Here is an 18,949-nt window from a genome sequence, read left to right on the forward strand (position 1 = left end):
GAAAATTGTAAGGAATCCAGAAAGAAACTATTAGAACTAATAAATGAGTTCACCAAGGCTGCAGGATAAAATATCATCAGACAAAAATATATTGTACTTCTATACCCTAGTGTATTAGAGTTCTCCAGAGAAACATAAATGACACATTATGATATATATACACATATGTAAATATTAACAGATTTACTATGGGATTAGCTCTCATGTGACCACGGGGATTGCCAAGACCAAATTCCAAAGGGCAGGCTGCAAGTTGGGAACTCTATGGTGACATGGAACTCAATGATGACATTAAATTTCCCATGAAAAGCCACAAGTTGGGAACTCTGATGGAAGTGACAATGAATTCCTCAGAAGCTGGCTGGATAAAGTAGAGATAGAAATTCTTCTCTTCTGACTGCTGAAATCATCAGTTCTCTCTTTAAGGCCTTCAAATGACTGAATGGACTTTTCTCATTGCTAAAGGCAATCTAATTTGTTAATTGTAGTTGTAATTAGTCATAGACGCAATCAACTGAGTAATGATTTAAATCCATGAAATACCCTCACAGTAACAATCAGGCCAGTGCTTGTTTGACCAAACAACTGGACATCATAACCTGACCAAGTTGACACATGAAATTAACCATCACAGCTAGCAATGAACAATCCAGAAATGAAATCAAGAAAACAATTCCATTTCAGTAGCATTAAAAAGAATAAAATACCTAGCAATTAATTTAAATACAAGACTTGTACACTGAAAAGTACAAAATATCAATGAAAAAAAGTTTAATAAGATCTAAATAAATGGAAAGACATCCTGAGTTCATAGATCAAAATAGTTAATATTGTCTAGATGGCAATACTTCCAAAATTAATTTACAAATTCAGTGTAAAACCTATAAACATCCCAGCTGCATATTTTACATAAATTGTCAAGTTAATCCTAAAATTCATATGGAAATGCAAGTAACCCAGAATAGCCAAAACAATCTTGAAAAAGGACAAAATTGGAGAACCCAAACTTGCCAATTTCGAAACTTAGAACAAAGCTAGAGTAATTAAGACAGTATAGTAATGGAATAAAGATAGGCATGAAATGGAATCCAGAAATAAATGCATACATTTAGGGTCAACTGATTTTCTAGGAGGGTGCCAAGACAATTCAATGGAGAAAGAATAGTCTTTTCAACAAATGATGCTGTGACAACTGGATATCCAATGCACAAGAATGAAGTTGGACCCCAACCACACACAATATATACAAATTAACTCAAATTAACTCAAAATGGATGAAAGACCTATACATAAGAGCTAAAATTATAAAACTATTAGAAGAAATAAAAGGCACAAATTTTCTTGACCTTGGATTAGGCAAAATCATTTCTTAGATATGACACCAAAAGCACAAGTGGCAAAAGAAAAAAGCAGACAAATTGGACTTCATCAAAATTTAAACCTTCTGTTTAAAGACTACTATCAAAAAAGTGAAAAAAAAACAACCCAGGGAATAATTTTCTAATCATGTATCTGACAAGGGACTTGTACCCAAAATAAAGCACTCATACAACACAATGATAAAAAGACAAATAACAATTAAAAATAAGAGAGATATCTGATAGACATTTCTTCAAGGAAGATATAAAAATAGCCAATAAATCCATGAAAATATGCTCAACATCTTTAGTCATAGGGAAATGCAAATCAAAACCACAATGGGACAACACTTCACATCTATAAGATGGCTATAATTTAAAAGATGGGTAACGTTTCAGTTTGCCAAAGCTGCCAGAATGCAATATACCAGAAAAGGGTTGGCTTTTATAAAAGGGGGTTTATTCTGTTACACAGTTACAGTCTTAAGGCCACAAAATGTCCAAGGTAAGGCGTCAACTGTAGGTACCTTCACTAAAGGATGGTCAATGGCGTCCAGAAAACCTCTGTTAGCTGGGAAGGCACATGGATGGTATCTGCTTGCTCCTAGGTTGTGTTTCAGCTCCTCTCTCACCTCCTGTGCATTCTTCCAAGTGTCCCTCATGACTGCAGCTCCTCTTCAAAATGTCACTCTCAGTTGCTCTCTCTTGGCTGAAGCTCTGAGCTCCTTTTGTGTGAGCACTTATATAGGGCTCTAGTAAACTAATCAAGACCCATGCTGAATGGGTGGGGCCACACCTCCATGGAAATTATCTAATCAGTGTTATCACCTACAATTGGGCTGGTCGCATCTCCAAGGAAACAACCTAATCCAAAGGCTCCAACTTAATTAACACTAATATGTCTGCCCTCACAAGACTGCATCAAAGAATATGGCTTTTTCTGGGGGACATAATATATCTAAACTGGCAAACCAGGGAATAATTTTCTAATCATATATCTGACAAGGGACTTGTACCCAAAATAAAGCACTCATGAAACACAATGATAAAAAGACAAATAACAATTAAAAATAGGAGAGATATCTGATAGACATTTCTCCAAGGGAAGATACAAAAATGGCCAATAAATCCATGAAAATATGCTCAACATCAATAGTCATTAGGGAAATGCAAATCAAAACCACAATGGGATACTTCACACCCATAAGATGGCTATAATTTAAAAGATGGGTAATGTTTCAGTTTGCTAAAGCTGCCAGAATGCAATATACCAGAAATGTGTTGGCTTTACAATGGGGATTTATTAGCTTGCAAATTTACAGTACTGAGGCCATGAAAATGTCCAAATTATGGCCTCAACATGATGATACCTTCTCTAAAGAAAGGCTGCCAACATTTGGGACACCTGTGTCGCATGGGAAGGCACATGGCTAGTATTTGCTCTTCCTTCTCTCCCAGGTTTCATTGCTTTCAACTTCTAGCTTCAGTGGCTTCCTCTCTGAGCTTCTGTGGGTTCTCTCTTAGCTTCTCCAGGGCTTTACTCTATGAGTTTCTTTTTGTTTCATTGCTCTGCTTCTGCATGTGTTTTATCTTCTCATAAAGGACTCCAGTAAAAGGATTAAGACCCACTTTGAATGGGGTGGGTCACATCTCAACTGAAATAACCTAACCAAAAGGGCCCACCTACAAGTCTGTACCCACAGGAAAGGACTAAAAGAACACGACCTCTTCTGGGGTACATAAGAGCTTCAAACTAACACAGGCAATAAAAAGCGTTTGCAAGGATATGGCAAAACTGGAGCCCCCATACATGGCTGATGGGAACGTACAATGGTTCAGCTACTTTAGAAAACTGACAGTTCTTCAAACAAACATAAAGTTACCATATGAACTAGTAATTCCACTCCTAGGCATTTACCCAAGAGACGTGAAAACATATGACCACCCAAAAACTTGAGCACAAATGTTTATAGCAGCATTATTCATAATAACCAAAAAGTGAAAACCACTCAAATGTCCCTCAACTGATGAATGAATAAACAAAATGTGGTATATCCATATGGTGGAATATCATTCGGCCATAAAAATGAATGAAGTATTGATATATGCTGCAGTATGGATGAACCTTGAAAACATTATACTAAGTGAAAGAAGTCAGACACAAAAGGTCACATGTTCTATGAATCCATTTATATGAAATGTCCAGAACAGGCAAATCTATACAGGCAGAAATTAGATTAGTGGTGGTCAGGGGCTAGAAGGACGAGGGAAATACTGAGTTACTGCTAATGGATATGAGGTTTCTTTTGGGAATGATGAAATGTCCCAGAATTAGACAGTGATGCTGGTTGTACAACTTTGTAAATATACTAAAAACAACTGAACTGTATACTTTAAAAAAAAAATAGTCTTCCGTATTCATGTCTGCTTGTTAAATTGAGTGCTACAGTCCTGTTTTTCATTTTTAATGCTAACTAATGAAATTCTAGATCCTTTTCTTTAAATGGCATATCTTCATAATAAATAAAAGTCAAAGAAAGAAATGAAGCTTTCAAGGGACAGATCCTTCTATCTCATAAAACTTGTGGAAAGAATCCAATTTGGGAAGTTACTAAACCAAAATATTCATAAGAATATTGTTTTTGTGGACTACAGACACTTGAGAAATTTTGAAATCGTTAACAAAATTGTTCTATGCATATTAATCTGTCCTTAGAAGTATAATTTCAAAGGAGTCTTGTAAGACTGAAAATTTTAGAAATGTTTGCCACACCCCGGAAAAATAGCCTTTAAAGGAATCCCGTGTTCTGATTGGTTGTTATACTTGACAGCTGGTTGTCTCTGTAACAATATTGTGGTTGATCTCTCTGCATTTCTCTTAGTATCTCTTACTCAATCATATTAACTTTTAAAGTCAGGTTATTGATCCTTTCACTTTTGTAATTTTTCTGAATGTCCATAATAAGTCTTACTTTGAAATATGGGAAAGGAACCTAAAGACAAAAGTAAAAAAGAAATTAGAAATAGGTAAACTTCTAGAAGAGTCAAAATAGTAAATGTTGTGGATGTGAAGTAGCATATTGAAGGAAATTAGAATTGTTTGTATGGAGCACACACAAATCTCTAAACAGCTATTTGAATTATTCTCCACCTAATTTTCCTGTAAAGGTACTTCTTTTGAATTCATGTTATAAAACCACTCCATGTTAAATGCAAAATCCACTTTTTCATCCTCCACAAAAGGTTAACGTCAAATAGTCTAGAAGTTGTCAGAAAACCTGGGCTCACTTCTCAGCCCTCCTGCTCGCTCCTTCTGTTAACCTTAGTGAAGTCACTTGGACTCATCTTCACTCTAGTTATTTAATGACAAAGAAAAAGAAAAGATACAGGAAGATTTACTACAAAGTCCTATTGAGCATTCAAGGATCAAAAAGTTTCAATCTTACCCAAATTATTCTAAATCTTGACAAGAATTGTATGAGAAAGGCTAGGACAATTATAGGTCAATCTCATTCATGGGGAAAGATAAAAAATCATGAACAATTTACTAGCAAATCCACCTCTCTAATCAAACCTTCTTGGATCTTTCCTTCCTTTGAATTCCCCTTGTATTTTCTATCTCGGATATACATTACTGTTCATCCTTTTCTCAATGCCTTGTCCTTCAAGGAAAGATTGTAAATCCCAATTTGCTAATATCTAAGTTTCAGTCGTTCCTCTGTTAGCAACTACATGACCTGTGGTAACATGTTAGCCATTTGAGCCTCAGTTTCTTTTTTTTCCAGCCCTTGTAGTTTCCTGTTTATTTTTTTAAACAGTTGTATTCACACACCATGCAATCCGTCCTAAGTGTACAATCAATGGCTTCTGGTATAATCATATAGTTACGCATTCACCACCACAATCTATATGAGAACATTTACATTTCTTCTGAAAAGAAAGGAAAAAAAAATCCTGTAGCCCTCCCTTATATCCCCTTATTATTGACATTTAGCTATGGTATACTGCCTTTGTTACAATTAATGAGAGACTATTACAATGTTACTGTTAACTATAGACCTTAGTTTGCATTAATTGCATTTTCCCATATATCATCCCATTTTTAACACCTTGTAATAGTGACATACTTTTGCTCTAGTTCACGTAAAAACTTTCTTATTTTTGTACAATTAACCACCATCATCATCCACCCTAATTTAGGTTTTATGAAATTATACAGTCCCAGTTTTTATCCCCTAGCTTTCCTTCTGGTGATAAACACAACCCTAGCCTTCCTCCTTCAACCATACTCACACTCAGCTTTGTTCATTATAATTGCAATATTGCGCTACCATCACACACTATTGTGCTATCCATTTCTGAAGCTTTACCATCAACCTTATTTAACATCCTGTACTCCTTATGCATCAAGTGCCCAATCTCTACCCTCTTTCTATCTCATGATAACCTATGCCCTTGAGTTGAACTCTCAGAGTTTGCTCATTATAGTTAGTTCATATTAGTGAGACCAGAGAGTATTTGTCCTTTTGTTTCTGGCATATTTCTCTAAACATAATGTCCTCAAGGTTCAGTCATGTTGTTGCATGCATCATGACATCATTTCATCTTATAGCTGCATAGTATTCCATTGCATGTATAAACCAGTTTGTTTATCCACTCATCAGTTCATGGACATTTAGAGCCTCAGTTCCTTAATATGAAAACTGATAATGATGCCCTCTTATAGTGTTTTGAGATTATAGGTGATGTTATTACTAATGAATATTTAAAACTGCTTAAAAATCATAATAAAATATGTCAAAAGAATTCTCCCTTAATAAGTTATGAGCTTTTCAAGGCCAAGTTCCTGGTCCCATTGGTCTTTCTGCCCTAAAAATTGCAAGTCCAGGTGTTTTAGTTTCCTAGGCTGCTTAAGTAAATACCATGAAATGGGTCAACTTAAACAATGGGAATTTACTAGCTTATGGTTTTGAGGATAAAAGAAAGTCTGAATCAAGGTGTCATCAAGATGATGCTTTCTCCCCGAAGACTGTGGCACTCTGGGGCTGGCTGCCAGCAACCTTGGTCCTTAGCTTGTCACATGGCAAGGCACATGGTAGCATCTCCTGGTCTCTTCCTTCTCTTCCAGATTCAGTATCTTGCTTCCTGTGGCTTTTTCTTCCTCTGTCTGAATTTCATTCTCTTCTAAAGGACTCCAGTGATAGGATTATGATCCATCCTGACTGAGGTGGGCCACACCTTAACTGAAGTAACCTCGTCCAAAGGTCCTACTTAAAATGGGTGCACAACCACAGGAATGGATTAGATTTAAGAACATGTTTTTCTGGTGCATACAGCCTCAAACCACCACACCAAATATCATAAAAATGAACATGCTCTTCATTTCTGGCCTTGACTATACTAACACTAAACAAAGTACCACTGCAAAGTAAGATCTGGGATTTAGTTAATTATGTGAAATGGTCACAGCTCTTACCTCTTTCTGAATCCCACACTTGGTGACAGGGTCCTTAAACTCATATCCTTTCTTAGTTGTGTTGATTACAGGACAACCAATTCCCAGAGACACTTCAGCAGAATGCAAAAAGTGATTTTTACCAAGTAGGGTCAATCCAACTACAGCCCAGAACATAGAGGAAGTACATCCTATTAACACTGTTGAAAGAACCAAAAAAAAAAGAAAGACTCACATGGCAAATTTGTCACAGAGGACAGTCGGAGAAAGTCTGAGCAGTCTTTTGTGAAAAAAAGATACCCCCTGGAACACCTTGAGAGATGCAATGTGATTGTTTAGATGAAGCTGTAATAGTTGTGAGTGAAGGATGAATGTCAGGTCACCTACCTAGGGAAATCCGTCTCTGACAAATACCGTTTCCCTTATAAACTACAGCGTTAAGCTAATGTGGAAGGTCATATCTGCATTGCTTGCTGGGTAGGACTGTCCCTGGGTTTGAGGGAGCCATGAGTTGGTACGCGGGCCTTGGGTCTACATGACTTGGACCGTGTAAACGATGGTGGGATAGTGACACTGTCCTTTCTCTGTAGCTTCAGGCACTAATCTGTGGCAGCTTACATACCCCCATGTGGGTGAAGGACAAAGAAAACTCTATACTCAGGTCACTGCTGGACCTCCCAATGAGGTGAAAACCTGCACCCACTATATCTTCTGCCCTGTATCCTTCTATAAAACCAAGTAAATATAGTCTTATATTAAAGCCTATTTGTGTCTGGTAAGTCTGATAATCAACCCAAACCAGTATCCATAGCTGTACTGCTACAATGGTATTTTCTCCATTAATTCTACTACTAGGAACATATCCTAAGACAGTTTTTTGACAAGTATGTGAATACATATCCTATATGTCCTATAAAGATATCTACAACTATATTTTCATACTAAGGAAATACTAGAAATAACAAAATGTTAAATTTACTTTCTATCTAGTAATTCTATCCAGTGACTCTTTTTTTGCCCTCTAAAATTCACTTTTATTATTTCATGATTATTAAAGACAATGAAATTATAAGTCAAATATGAGTTCAGTCTATGATTAAATAAAAACTGAGAAAAAGGAACTCAAATAATAAAGAAACTTCCACTGACCCAGAGAAGTTCATATTTGATGATTTAAATATATTTGACCAGTGACTTTTTAATAATGAAAAATATATAGCTTAGATAAGAAAGGTTACTGTAAAATAAGTCATATGTAGGATACATGGACAAAGTGGATTTCAAATAAAACAAGAGACATGAAAATATCACAACTTTATGGCTTAGGAAAAATAAGAGGTGAGAAGAGAAAGAATGATGAGCGTTGTTTCCACAACTTGATTTGGAACCAACACACAATCAGTTAGGAAGGTGCAGGGGATGTCTGGACACAGGTGGCTGGATTGTGAGTAGGAGATCAGGATGGAAAATGGAAGAGCAAGCTGAACCCTTAAGCAAAGAAATGTTTTCCTCCAGGTGGAGTGAATGGGTAGAGAGATAAATGATGGGAAATGCTTACATCTAGAAAGAAGAATAAGAAAATACAGCTTTCCCAAGCATAAGGATAAATCAGATAAAGCACCTGCTTTGAGGGGGAGGTGGAGGACAAAAGAAAGAAACACTACTGAAAAGTCAGCCAAATAGATTGGCAATTCACCGTTAGATCCCAGAAGAAGAAACTAACATGTAGAAGGAGTTTCTAACCCAGGGGCCCTGCAGCTAATCTCACAGAAAACAGGTGCCCCATAATCTAAAGAATGAAGGCTGTTCAAAGCTGTTCAAGGCTGTTCCAGCCACAGTGGCGCCTCAAAAGTGAGTAAGGCAAGGTCAGATAGGTCCATAAGACGAACAAACAAAAAGGCCTGCTCTCCCTAGTTAGATAACGCAGCTGCTTTCCTAAAAAGAATATTGACTCAGAATTCTAGCAACCAATCAGCCCAAAACTAGATAGGCACTTACCCAATCGAGGGACAGAACACCATAGCAGACACCCTTCCCAACGTAGGTTCCTTTTCTCGTTAAAAAATGCTGCTCTCAGAGAGCCGGAGCAACCATCTTTTTTCTTCTTTTCTGCTGGCTCCCACCTGCTTTCTTCCTCTAATAAATCTTAAACTTTATACTTAAACTTTGACTCGCTGCATTGTATGGATTCCTGAACGACTCTGACCTAACACTCACTTCTATTCAAAATAGCAAACAGCAACGGCCCAGCAACCACTAAGAATCTACACCTTCAAACAACAAAACATGAGGGTCCTCTCTCATACCTGACTCTTGCTCAGAAAGGGCCAAAATCCCCCACAGAAGGAGAAGATTGCAGCCCCACAAAATCCTTCATGTCAACTCCCAACCAAGGATGCCTGAAATACACAGGAAGTTGGAAGAGTCTGGCCTGCTTGAGGTGATTTTATATTCATTGCCATAGCCAGCTGATTGCATTTGCAAATCAGTTTGCCAGTTCCACAATTTCCAGGAATGTATATTGTGGTTTTGCTGATGAATTGTTTAATATTTGGAAAAGATGGAAAGTGTAGAGAAGAAACTAAAACATCTTTATAGAAATCACCACCATTTTATATATTCAGAGAAACAGTTTTTTCTACTTTCTGAACGTTGACATTCTCCTGATTACTCCAGTACTAAAACCAGTATGCAGATAAAGTGGCATTTGGCAAAGCTTCAAGAACTTCAGGCCCTCCCAAGTCCCTGTTAGAAGAGAAAGCTCAGGGAATGTCAATGTGTGTTTATTGAATTGTTGGGGAATGACATTTAGATGGATATTACAAGCCAGTGATTTTCAAACTTTAGTAACATCAGAATCATCTCGAGGGCTTGTTAAAACAAGATTGTTGGGCTGCATGTCCTGAGATTCTATTTAGTAGGTCTGGAATGGAGTCTGAGAATTTGCATTTTTAATAAGCTCCCAGTTGCTACTGACGCTGCTGGCCCAAGGACCACACTTTGAGAACCACTGACTTGGAAAATGTTGCTCTAAAGGACATATAGTCCAATAGCCCAAACCTTAAATTAATTATCAGAATTATCTGGCACACTCTGTAAAACTACAGATGCCCTAAGTCTACTCCAGTCCAACAGCTTCTGTAATAGCTGGAAGCTTACTGTACATATGAAAATATGAGTCACCACAGGCTCTTGTCAAAAATGCAAATTCCCAGAGTCTAACTAAGAGGGACAAGGGCAGGGCTCAGGAGCCTGTGTTTTTAACAACTGCCCCAGGTGATTCGGGGACACTCACACTTTCATAAGCCTTAGCAGAGAGGTCTGTGGTATTGCTGATCGGAGAGGGAGTGGAGAAGGCCTCCAATTTTTCTTCAGATATTTCCATTTCTCTTAAATCTCTTTTATATTACAGCCTTCAGGTTTTTTATAAACCACCAAAGTAATCAATCCTCAGTGTCCTTTGATTTTAAATGTAAGGTAATGATTTAAAATAAGAAATTAGATGTTCATAGAGGTTGCTCAATAAACGTTTTATTTTATGAATCAATGAGGAATAAATAAGGAATCCAAATCCTACTTTCCTTCATATTTTCTCCTGATATTTCCAACATCTCTATACTATAAACTTTGTAAAGCATTTGTGCTAGTAGGCATGACCTTTTGAGGATGTGGAACAACCTAAAAGAAATCTGAGACTAGTCCAACTAGCATGACATTGGACCTAGGTCCAGGATCAACAGTCTGAACAAAGCCTTTCCAGAAGAGAAAAATAAATAAATAAAATAAAATAAGTAAAACTTCCCCCAATGTAGAAGTTTTAACTTTTCTAGACACCCATCTATCATGATAGGAAAAAAGAAATGGGATAAATCAGTTTGCTACTAAACCATTTTGTATTATCCTCAGATCTGGGAAGGAAGGGCCCCTTCTCAGTGACCCATGCTTTAGAGGGCTCCACTCTGGCCTTCTCCACTGTGCCCTTCCCATGGGGCAAGAGATGTGTAGGACCAAGAAGACATGTCCACCCAGGACTCAAGCCCCCAGAATTCTCTGCCCAAATAGCTCTAAGCTTACATCCAAGGCCTGCATGAGCCTCTTACCAGGGTCTATCATCCCACATGTCAGTACCCTTGGGCCCAGTGGGCAGCTGCCAGCTGAAAATATGGATGGAACTCAGACAAGTCATCTGAATGTCCATACACACACACACCTGAGGCCCATAACAATGCAGGTCAGAATGAGGTTGGGAAGATGGAGGGGATTAATCCATAGGCCCTGGTGGGTAGGAGAAGGGACAGTGGAAATGGACTTACAATGCAAGTCAGAGTGGGTTTGGGAAGAGAAGGGAAATTTGACTATGGCCATGGTGGAGGTAGGGGAGTAAAGATAGAGAATAACTCCTACCATATTGCAATGTTCCAGCATAGAACATTGAAGACTCAGAATTCTAAATTCAAATTTCTTTTCAGGTCATTATGAAGGATGGTTTGTCAAGTTAGGAAGACAGAACATAACTTACTGAGTAGCCTCTTGGACTGAATTATAACTTACCTAGATATATGGTATATTTTAGGGACCAGCTGCCATTTGCTCTAAACTCAGAGTAGCTTATTCTGACAGGTATCTCCTGATCTTCCTGTGAACTCTTAGAGCCTTATCTTGCTTGGTCTATCATCCCAGAAATATCTGGGTTTACTAGACATCTTGGTACCTGGGTTACTCCTCAATGTTCAACCTCTGTAAGTCAAGCAAATAACCAAAATTACATAAATCTTGTTTATCAACAGGAAAAGAGGTGAAACAAAAGGAGTCTAGTTTATCTAAAAGATCTGCTTGATTAGATAAAGAAATGCTGAAAAGACAGCTATTAACATACTTAATAATTGGGCATCTAGACTCCAAATCCCAAATGCTTATAATCCATCTAAAGAATTCCCTCTTGTTCCTGATGGAAGCCACCTCAACAGTTTACATTTCTTTTCTGGTTTATTACAGTTTAAATTTCTAGTATTTGTTCCAATGAGATTATCTACCACATGAGTTATTTATCATTTGGCATAGTGTCAGAGGTGGTTTCTTTCAGCAAATACTTGAGAACCTTTTAGTAGGAATCTTGCATGGCGTGGTGGATATAATAATTAACAAGAAAGACTTTTGCCCTCCAGGAACCCAGTCTTCTGGGCGAGACAGGTATTAAACACAAATGCAGTTAAGAAACAATTCAGTTGCAATAATGCAGTTGCAAATTAACTGCAATTCCCGTAAGTGCTATAAAGGAAAGTATAGAGTGCCAAGAGTGGATAATGGGGGAAAGCCATGTCTGGAAGTGCAGAGAAAGCATCTCTGAAGAAGTTGAAGGATGAAGGAGCCAGTTGAGGGGATGAGTAGTAGCACCATCTGAGAGCATCAAGTAAGGAAAACCACACATGCAAGAGCCTTGCGGCAGAAAGGAACTTGACGTATTAGAGTAACTGAAAAAAACTGAGGTGGCAACACAATGTGCACGGAGAAGGTTATACGAGACGGTGAGATAATGCTGGAGAGATAGGCAGGGACCAGAGGTTGCAGGGTCTTAAAGATTGCACCTAAAATCTGGAGTTTTATCCTAAGAGCAATAGAAGACTTCAAGGTTTTAATCAGAAAGTAAATAATCAGAATTATGATTTTAAAGATCACTGAAGGTGTAAAACTAGATACTTGGAGTCCGGGGTGTCACAGATGCATTCTTAAGGGTGTTAAGTTTCTATGAGAATTTGTTTTTTAAATGTTGACTATCAGTTACAGCCATAAAATATCACAAAGTAAATTCAAAACTTACATTTTCATCAAGCAAAAGTCTTAAGGCAGTGTATTTCAAACTGTGTTCCTTGAGAATTCTTTTTTCCTTAAATGGGTTCTCTATATTAAGTTTGGAAAACATTGTTCTAGGAGTTGGGTGAAGAATGCTTGGGGAGGTTGGATAAAGTGGATGCTAGTACACAAACTTGAAAGTTTGTCCAGTGGTGCAGGAAATTAGGGAAATTTAGACCAGAACAGTAGTGGCAGTGAAGTCAGAGGAAAGCAGACTGAGTCCAGAAGGTTGAATCTGTGTCACTGGTGACTGATTATATTAGAGAATAAGGGGAATAGAAGTATCAGCCATAACCAGACTTCAGGCAGGTATATCTGAGTTAACAGTTATTGGTAAGATAATAATAGTTAATAATTATGTACTGCTTATTATGAAACAGCTAGTATTCTAAGCACCTTCCACATATTATCTTGTTTAATCCTCACACACAAAAAATTAAGAGATAAAAACTATTATTATTTATACAGTATTTTTCTGATGAGGAAACAGATGCAGATAGGTTAGGAACTTACCTAAGGTCATACTGCCACTAAGAAGGAGAGTAGGCAGCACTGATCAGAAGCAAGTTTGCTATGGAAGGAAAGAATCCAATTTTGTACAAGCTGATTGTGAGATTCCTATGAGACATCCAAGCAGAAATGTATAAAAGTCATTTTGGATATAATTTGGGGCTCAGAAAAGAATCTAAGAAATATAAATTTGGAAAATATCAGTATATTTGAAGATGTGGATGACAACAGCTAGAGAGTATGTGGCAAGAAAAACAAAAGTTTAGTTTAAAAACCTTGAATATGTGCATTTAAAGTTTTAAAAAGATTGGTAATGGATACAAAGAAGAAGCAGCCCCAAAAATTAGGAGGAAAATCAGGGGGTGAAGGGGGGTGTGTGATGGTATTGTCACAAAAGTCAAGGAAGTCTTTCAATTAGTGATATGAATGAAGCAGATCTGGTTAAGACTAGGGCAAACTGGGCTGAAGGGTAAAGGTCAAAACTGACTGTGTTTTAAAACTTCAACTTCCATGTGAGACCAAGGGAGGAGATGTCTATTTGGCACAGGATCTATATTTTCTAAACAGTATAACTCTACAGTTGGTTTGTTCAAACACCACAATTACATGGAACTTTGAATAGGAAGTGAGATATGGTAGGTTAATATAGGTTAGAAGTAAACAGTGACACATTCCAAAGTAATTTGGGCAGAGAATAAGAATATATTTACAGGGCCCCCCTGAGGAGCTGGGGGAAAGTGTGGAAGTGCTGGACTTCCTCACCTGGACTGATGCAGATGTCATCACAAACATTAGGACTGGTGTTTGATCTGCTGAGCCCTCTATCATGGGACTTGCCCTTATGAAGCTGTTACTGCAAAGGAGAGGCTAAACTTGCATATAATTATGCCTAAGAGTCTCCCCCTGAGTACCTCTTTGTTGCTCAGATGTGGCCCTCTCTCTCCCTAACTAAGCCACCTCAGCAGGTGAACTCACTGCCCTCCCCCCTACATGGGACCCGAGTCCCAGGGGTGTAAATCTCCCTGGCAATGCAGGATATGACTCCCAGGGGTGAATCTGAACCCAGCATTGTGGGATTGAGAATATCTTCTTGACCAAAATGAAACAAAATAAAGTTTCAGTGGTTGAGAGATTTCAAATGGAATTGAGAGGTCACCCTGGTGGACATTCTTATGCACTATATGTATAACACCTCTTGGGTTTTAATGTTTTGGAGTAGCTAGAAATGAATACCTGAAGGTGTCAAACTCCAACCCAGCAGGCTGGACTCCTGAAGACGACTATATAACAATGTAGATTACAAGGGGTGACAGTGTGATTGTGAGAACCTTGTGGATCACACTCCCTTTATCTAGTATATGGATGGATGAGTAGAAAAATGGGGACAAAAACTAAATGAAAAATAGGATGGGGGGGATGATTTGGGTGTTCTTTTTACTTTTATTTTTTATTCTTATTTTGATTCTTTCTGATGCAATGAAAATTTTTGGAAATAAATTGTGATGATGAATGCATAACTGTATGATGGTGCTGTCAACAGCTGATTGTATACCATAGATGATTGTATGGTATATTTCAATAAAACTGAATTTAATTAAAAAAAAAGTCAAGGAAGTCTAAAATTAGGGGGTGACTCAACTATATTTAGTACTTATGAGAGGCCAAATAGAAAAGACAACCCACAGAATGGGAGAAAATATTTTTCAAATTGTATATCTGATAAGGGGTTTGCTAAAACATATAAGGAACACTTACAACTCAAAACTAAAAAGATAAAAATAACAATTTTTAAATGGACAAGGGATCTCAACAGACATTTCTCCCAAAGAAGATATACAAATGTCCAATAAGCATCTGGAAAGATGCTTAACATCATTAGTCATTAGGGAAATGCAAATCAAAACTGCATTGAGACAGCACTTCACAACCAACTAGGATGGCTATAATCAAAGAGTCAGTGAAGAACAAGTTTTGGTGAGGATGTGAAGAAATCAGAACCCTCATAAATTACAGGAGGGAATTAAAATGGCACATTTTGGAAAACAATCTGTCAGTTCCTCAAATGGATATGCATAAAGTTACCATATGATCCAGCAATTCCATTCCTAGGTATATATCCAAGAGAAATGAAAACATATGTTCACTCAAAAACTTGTAAACAAATGTTCATAGCAGCATTTTTCATAATAGCCAAAAAGTCAAAAGAACCTAAATGACCATCCCTGATGAATGAATAAACAAAATGTGGTATAGCCATATGTTCCAGTTTGCTAATGCTGCCATTATGAAAAATACCAGAAATTGATTGACTTTTATAAAGGGGGTTTATTTGGTTACAAAGTTATAGTCCTAAGGCCATGAAAATGTTGAAATTAAGGCACCAACACTGGAGAAAGGCCATTGGCATCTGGAAGACCTCTGTTAGCTAAGAAGGCACATGCCTGGCATCTGCTTGCCACCAGGTTGTGTTTCAAAATGGCATTTTCAAAATGTCAGTGTCAGCTTTCAATGGCCATGTTCAAAATGTGTCTTTCAGCTGCAGCTGCAGCTGCAGTGAGCTCCTTCTGTCTGAGCTTTTATAGGGCTCCAGTTAACCAATCAACCTAACCAATATAATCAAGACTAAATACATCTGCCCCTACAAGATTACATCAAAGAACATGGCATTTTGGGGGTCATAATATAGCTAAACTGGCATACCATACAATGGAATATTATTCAGCCATAAAAAGGAATGAAGTACTAATGCATGTGCCAACGTGGATGAACCTTGAAAACATGCTGAGTGAAAAAAGATAAACATAAAAGACTACACATTGTATGACTCCATTTATATGGAAGTTCCAGAATAGGCAAATACAGAGAGACAGAAAATAGATCAGTGCTTTCCTAAGGCTGAGTGGGGGAATGACTGCTAATGCGTACAGAACTTCTTTTGGGGGTGATGAAAATGTTCTAAAATTGCTTGTGGTGACGGCTGCACAATTCTGTGAACATACTAAAAACCATGGAATTGTCACTTTATAGGTGAAATGTATGGTATGTGACACATCTTTAAAAAAAAATAGATCAGGTAAGATGAAAGATGAAAGCTGTCTGTTATATTTGGAAACAAAGAAGCTGTTAGTAACCTTAGATGAGGAGTTTGATACAGTGGTAGAGGCAGAAAACTGGAAAGGCTTAAGCGAGTCAGCCAGTTATTTGACTATTTATGAGCCCCTCCCATGTTCAGCTCTCAACAAGAGCTAATTGCTGCAAATTTTTTCTTGACTGACTGTCAACTGGCTTCTAATTAGGAGTAGCTAGTAGGAGGTTGGAAGTGAAAGATTTACAGCTGGTTCCTTGACCATTCCTCTGTTTAAAAGGATACCTGAAATCTGACACACACTCACGGGTGTAAATCTCCCTGGCAATGTGGGCTATGACTCCTGGATATGAATCTGGACCTGACATCATGGGATTGAGAACACCTTCTTGACCAGAAGGGGGATGTGAAATGAAACAAAATAAAGTTTCAGTGGCTGAGAGATTCCAAATGTTGATGAGCAGTCACTCTGGTGGAGATTCTTATGCACTACATAGATAACCTTTTTAGGTTTTAATGCATTGGACTAGCTAGAAGTAAATACCTGAAACCATCAACTACAACCCAGTAGCCTTGACTCTTGAAGACAAGTGTATAGCAATGTAGCTTACAAGGGATGACAATCTGACTGTGAAAGCCTTGTGGATCACACTCCCTTTATCCATTGTATGGAGGGATGAGTAGAAAAATGGGGACAAAAACTAAATGAAAAATATGATGGGGGGGATGATTTGGGTGTTCATTTTTACTTTTTTTTTATTCCTATTTTCACTTTTTCTGGTACAAGGAAAATGTTCAAAAAATAGATCAGGGTGATGAATGCACAACTATATGACAGTGCTATGAACAACTGATTGTACACTTTGGATGATTGTATGGTATATGAATATATCTCAATAAAATTGAATATAAAAAAAGGATACCTGAGGATTTTACTCTTGACTAATTCTCCTTGTAAGATTAAATCAAGGAATTGCTAGGAATTTACCTCTACCATATCCAAGATAAATGGGAATCCAAATAAGGACCATGTATTGATGAGTTGCTGCTGCCCCAGAGAATGGGGGCTAGTCACATACACTTGCAGGAACTGTGTGACTAAGTTGATATAAAAGGTGAAGTGACCCTAGCACTGATGGTTTCCCTGAGCTAAGGCTTTTCATATATTAACAACCTTATCTCTCATAGCCATGCCTATCCCAAGTGCGGATTGACTAGAGCATCAGAATCTGTGCCTGGGAATCATGACATGCTCTGGATTCTGAGTTGTTTCCAGTCCTTTATCCTTTCTTGATTCTGGGTGAAGCCCATTATGCTTCATGTGTTTGTGAATCTGAATCCAGTTTTCTTGCTGCTAATGAAGCAGAGTGGTCATTGCTGAGTCACTGGCAGGAGATTGGAAGATGAGAGAAGAGCATTATCTAGGGTATTTCTCCCTCTTAACTCTCTTCTCTTGCACCATCTCCAGTGGGTCAGATTCTGCCAGATGGCCCCACCCTCCATGGTTCCATCTCCTTCATCTACCCCCTCAGCCCTAGGCCACTGATGATCTGCAGTTGCTGATCTCTAGGCCATTCTAAAACTGAAAAATACAATATTTGATATTAGGAAACTATTATAACTCTAAAAAAATAAAAAGAACAGAACAGAACATAAGAAATAGATGAGCCACAAATCATCTAACATACATATAATTGGAGTCCCAGAGGAAAGAGAGAATGGGGCAGAAGAAATAATTGAAGAGATAATGGCTGAGGATTTACCAAAACTGATTAAAAAACATCAACCCACTGATTTAGGAAACTCAATGAACCCTAACAGAGAAAGGGGAAATATTCTAAAAACAATGGTATAACAGAAGTCAAAGGATGTTTTAAATTTTTTTTCAAGAAATAATAACAGCATGTTTTTATGCTATTGTAGTTTCCTGGCTGCTATGAAAAATACCACACAATGAATTGGCTTAAATTTATTGTCTCATTGTTTGAGAGGCTGGAAGGTTTGCTTCCTGCCAGGGTAACATTACAGCTAAACAGCAATCCTTGGGTTCCTTGGCTTTCTTGTCATATGGCAATGTCCTCTCCTTTCTCTTCTGGGTTCCACTGACTTCCAGCTTCTCTCTATAGCCTTCTTTTTCTATGTCTGACTTTCTTTCACTTATAAGGGCTCCAATAATCCAGATTAAGGCCCATTCAGATTCATTTGGCCACACATTAACTAAAAATAATATCTTCAAAAAATCCTATTTACAATGGGTCCATGCCCATGGGATGGGACTAAGATTAAAAGCATGTTTTTCTGGGGCCTAATTCAATACACCACATATGGTAATAGGAATACTCCAATAAAAAGGAAATAATCAATGATGCCAAAGAGAGAAAGGAAAATTGCTGACGCAAGGTCCTTGAGAAAGCACTGGAAACTGAATGCAGAGGTGAAGGGTGTTCTCAGATGTCCACATGGTGGTGGTGAGAGCTTGCAAAAGATCTCTCTTCTTGTTCAATTTTCTCAGAGAAACAGAAAGAAAGGACATCAGTTGAGAGTAAGGATGATAGAGGAGGAGTTTTATGTTTCGGGAGAGAGGAGAAGATATGATATCAGATTATACATTATTAATGAGAATAGGAAAATTAACAGTGTAGGGAATTATAGTTTGATTGCCAGACAGAATTACGGGCCCACTTGAGGTTA

The 18,949-nt window shown here is 37.8% G+C and overlaps 1 long non-coding RNA gene across 3 annotated transcripts in view; it reads right to left on the reverse strand.

Annotated features, from left to right (window-relative positions):
* LOC119538413 overlaps positions 1–18,949 on the reverse strand; it is a 97,617-nt gene that overhangs the window by 14,268 nt on the left and 64,400 nt on the right. For 2 of the 3 annotated variants that reach the window (XR_005217553.1, XR_005217551.1), the window contains exons 1-2: positions 9,120–9,198; positions 6,835–7,013 (exon numbers count right to left, since the gene is read on the reverse strand). The exons of the other annotated variant lie outside the window; for it this stretch is intronic. This is a non-coding gene — a long non-coding RNA (uncharacterized LOC119538413). Of the gene's footprint in view, positions 1–6,834; positions 7,014–9,119; positions 9,199–18,949 lie in introns of those variants that run through there. 3 annotated transcript variants of the gene reach the window in all.

This window comes from Choloepus didactylus, chromosome 6 (assembly GCF_015220235.1).
Source record: "Choloepus didactylus isolate mChoDid1 chromosome 6, mChoDid1.pri, whole genome shotgun sequence".
Classification (NCBI taxonomy): Eukaryota; Metazoa; Chordata; class Mammalia; order Pilosa; family Megalonychidae; genus Choloepus; species Choloepus didactylus.